Source organism: Hordeum vulgare, chromosome 5H (assembly GCF_904849725.1).
Source record: "Hordeum vulgare subsp. vulgare chromosome 5H, MorexV3_pseudomolecules_assembly, whole genome shotgun sequence".
Lineage (NCBI taxonomy): Eukaryota > Viridiplantae > Streptophyta > Magnoliopsida > Poales > Poaceae > Hordeum > Hordeum vulgare.
The window spans coordinates 240,934,783-240,939,310 of NC_058522.1; positions in this window are offsets into that span (position 1 = coordinate 240,934,783).

The window sequence follows — 4,528 nt, forward strand, 5'->3', positions numbered from 1 at the left end:
TTCAAAGGAGTTGGTGATTTCTTTATAGCAGAGCTCATGGCAGATGGCACACAGGAGCTAGAATGAGCAGGTTGATGCTTAAGTATCTGCTTTTGTTCAGGCTGTGAGGACTCTGGTGTTTTTGAAGGTTTTGGCACTGGTGCAGCCTTCCTAGGCAATTGCTCTTTTGGCACTGAGGCCTTTGGTTTCTTTGGCACACTTTCTTCTGAGAAATAGTTGTACCAGATGCTTCAGCGGCTGATGATGTGGCGGCAGTGGCAGCAACAGCAGAGTCCTCATTGAATTTCTCCACTACAGCTTCTTCTTTCCTCTAAAGCTTAGACAAATGTTTGTCTTTCTCCTCAGGGTAATCATCAACTGTTTCAACACTTGAGGGATGTGCAGCCTGTTGATTTCCCAAAGGAGGCCTCTTGCATGGTGGCTTGAGGGCGAATTTCTTCGCATACTTAGGAGTTACATAGCGATATTCCTTCCACTGCTTAGTACACCTGTGTTCAATTTTCTGAAGCCTTATTTTACGCTTCGGCATGGTTTCTTTGCCATATATTTCCTCATCAGGTGTGCAGTAGTCAGCGTATATTTCTTCAAGAATATCAACTGCAGTGTTCTGTTCAAGTTTCTTTCCTCCTTTTTGCTTTATGTCATCTTCCATTTTCTTCGACTGATGCTTTTACTCAGGAATTTGCACTCTTGAAGATTCTGATGACCCTGGTAAAGTTTCTTTGAGGAACGCTGCAAATGAGTTAAGTTGATGAGAACCTAGTGATTCATCAGCTGACATTTTGTACCTGTGAACAGAGTATGGGTGCGAAGAATTTGGAGAGGTCATATGCGTTCTCGGATTTGAAGAAATTGAAGATTTTTAGAAGTTGAGGAATTTGACTAGTGGGTTGAGGAATTTGACTAAGCATTCTGATCTTGTGTTCCAAAATTGTGCAGATTTGAGAATTTACAAAACTAAGGAATCTCATGAAGAATTTGAGTGGCTTAGTGAAGTTCATCAAGTGTTTGAGAAAAGAGTGTGCGAGGCTGACAGACAGTGAGGAAAAACATTTTTTGCGAATCTAAAGTGAAATAGTAGATCAATAGAGGCACTAAAATAAGATTTTAATTACCCTGAGCGAAGAACACAAAGAACAGAAGCAGTAAAAGTGAGAAGCTCTTCGGTTCGAATCTTCTGCGCCCTAACTTGGCAGCAGAAGACAGCTACGGCGGTGACGGAGGAAGAGATTCTGCTTCCGACGTGAGTTCGGTGATGGCGAGGGCGAGGCAGTGAAGTTGTTCCTCACCGGCGACGAGATTGCTAGCGGTGGCACTAGGTTTGAGCTCGAGCGGAGAGGTGGTGAGAGGACGAAGGGTTTTAGCTGAAGGGGGTAAGGACCTATTTATAGCTCACGTGAAAAACTTTTCGGGCGAATCTTTCGGACTGAACTGCCCTTGCGTGATCGTCTCCTCATGACACGTGGAGCCCATGATAGAAGTGGTACAGATCGTGCTTATCCGAGCGTGGGAAGTGGGTTCAGTTATTGTGTAACGACATAAAATTCATTTTTGCAGATTTGAGGATTTCGTTACAAAGTCCTCAGCTCACAAGGACACGGCAAGGATTTTGAACAAGTTTCAAGTAGAATGCATATGAAGAATTGAATAGACTTGGTTGAGTTTAGCATAGAGGGGAGTCGGGTCCGATCACATTCACTTAGATGAAATATCAAATTGAAGACAGGGCTATAAGTGAATGTTTTGAGGCCATTGAAATCTCAGTTTGTATATATATATATATATATATATATATATATATATATATATAGGCAAATGAAAATCATCAAATGTTTTGAATATCTTGAAGATTTTGAGAATCCTGAAAATTTTATGACAAAGCGTCAGGTTGATGAATTTCAACTTTGAAGAAAAACATCTTGAAGGGTTTCAAAGTTGGGTGGTGGTGTGACCAAGCGTATAAGAATGATGATTTCAGGCGTCGCGTACAATTGTCGTAGGGCCCTAAGAACCAAATTCTTCATTAATTTCCTCACACTAAGAGTGATATTCTTCATCGATTGAAGAAAATCAATTCTTCGTGTGTTGCACAGCTAAGTCATCAATTTTGCATAAGTGCTAGGATGTGTGCATGTTTTCACAAAACATTTGCTGACTCTAAGATATTTAGCTCACACCTCAACTTGCAAACCCTTTTCTCATCCAAAGGGCTTAGTGAAAATATCTGCTAGTTGATCATCAGTCTTCACATGGTCGATGATGATATTGCCCTTGAGGACATGGTCCCAAAGAAAATGATGACGAATCTGGATGTGCTTAGTCTTCGAGTGTTGTACAGGGTTGTATGTGATCTTGATTGCACTCTCATTGTCGTAGTAGAGAGGCACATTCTTCATGTTGATGTCGTAGTCCTTGAGGGTTTTCTTCATCCATAGCAATTGAGCGCAGTAGGATCCAGCAGCAATGTACTCAACTTCGGCAGTGGAGAGAGAAACACAGTTTTTCTTCTTTGAGGACCAGCAGACTAATGATCTTCCAAGGAAATGACAAGTGCCAGAAGTTGACTTGCGATCCACACAGTCACCGGCATAGTCAGAATCAGAATATCCCACGAGATGAAGATTTGAGCCCTTGGGGTACCATAATCCTAGTCTTAGTGTGTGAGCTAAGTATCGAAGAATATGCTTCACAACCTTATGGTGTGATTCCTTCAGTTTTGCTTGAAAACGAGCACACATGCAAACACTAAGCATTATATCTGGCCTAGATGCACATAGATACAATAAAGAGCCAATCATCGAGCGGTATACCTGCTGATCGAAATCTTTACCATTTACGTCAATGCAGAGGTGGCCGTTGGTAGGCATGGGAGTCTTGGCGCCTTTGCATTCATGCATGTCGAATTTCCTCAGAACACCGTTGAGGTATTTCTCCTGTGATATGAAGATGCCATTGCATTGTTGACGAATTTGAAGACCTAAGAAGAATTTCAGCTCCCCCATCATAGACATCTGATACTCTTCACTCATCTTGTAAGCAAATTCATCACTGTAACGTTTGTCAGTACAATCAAATATGATGTCATCGACATATATTTGGCACACAAATAGTTCATTGTCATAGGATTTTTTGAAAAGAGTTGGATCGAGTGAACCAGGTTTGAATCCTTTCTTCATGAAGAATTCCTTCAATGTATCATACCACTCCCGAGGGGCTTGCTTGAGGCCATAGAGTGCCTTTTTGAGTCTAAAGACTTTGTCTGGATTCTTCGGATCCTCAAAACCTGGGGGCTGAGCAACATATACTTCTTCCTCAAGCTTACCATTGAGGAATGCACTTTTCACATCCATTTGATATAGAATAATGTTATGATGATTAGCATAGGCAAGTAGAATTTGAATAGCTTCAAGTCTAGCAACAGGTGCAAAAGTTTCATCGAAATCAATTCCTTCAACCTGTGTGCAGCCTTGAGCTACAAGTCGTGCCTTATTCCTCACCACTTGACCATCCTCATCTTGCTTGTTTCGGAAAATCCACTTGGTGTCGATGATATTGTGCTTGCAAGGATTTGGTCGTTTGACGAGTTCCCACACGTCATTTAGCTTGAATTGAAGAAGTTCATCTTGCATGGCTTGAATCCACTCAGGTTCCATGAAAGCTTCAGCAACTTTTGAGGGTTCTATGATAGACACAAAAGAGAAATGCCCACAAAAGTTAACTAAGTGTGAAACTATTGAGCGAGTGAGAGGACCTGGCGCGGTGATGTCATCGAGGATTTTGTCAAGTTCTACTTCATTTGCAATCCTCGGATGAGCTGGTTGAGGATTTTGTTTGGGATGAGGAATTTGTTCTGGAGCAATTTCCTCAGGAGCACCTTCTCGAATTTCATCAGTGTTGGGGATGATTTCTTCAGCAATTTCCTCAGTAGGAACAATGTCTTCATTGGCTTTGAACTTGATTGCTTCCTCGGGAGACAATTTATCTGGCACAGGAGGCAATTGCTCTCTTTGCGAGCCGTTAGTTTCATCAAACCGCACATCTACAGTTTCAACAACCTTGCTGTGATGGGTGTTGAAGGTTCTGTAGGTGTGCGAATATTTTCCGTAACCAAGCATAAAAACCTCATGTGCTTTAGGTGCTAATTTTGAGCTATGGTAAGGATCTCTAATCCAGCATCTTGCACCGAAGACTTTGAAATAACTTACATTAGGTTTCTTCTCAGTGAGGAGTTCATATGAGGTTTTCTTGAGGAATTTGTGAAGATATACCATGTTGATGATGTGGCAAGCAGTGTTGATTGCTTCAGGCCAGAAGCGATGAGGAGTCTGATATTCTTCAAGCATAGTCCGAGCCATTTCAACCAGAGTCTTGTTCTTTCTTTCAACAACGACATTCTGTTCAGGAGTATAAGGAGCACATAATTCATGAGTAATACCAAGTTCATCAAGATAATCATCCAGACCAGTGTTTTTGAATTATGTCCCATTATCACTCCTGATGTGTTTGATCTTGACGCCGAAGTTCATCG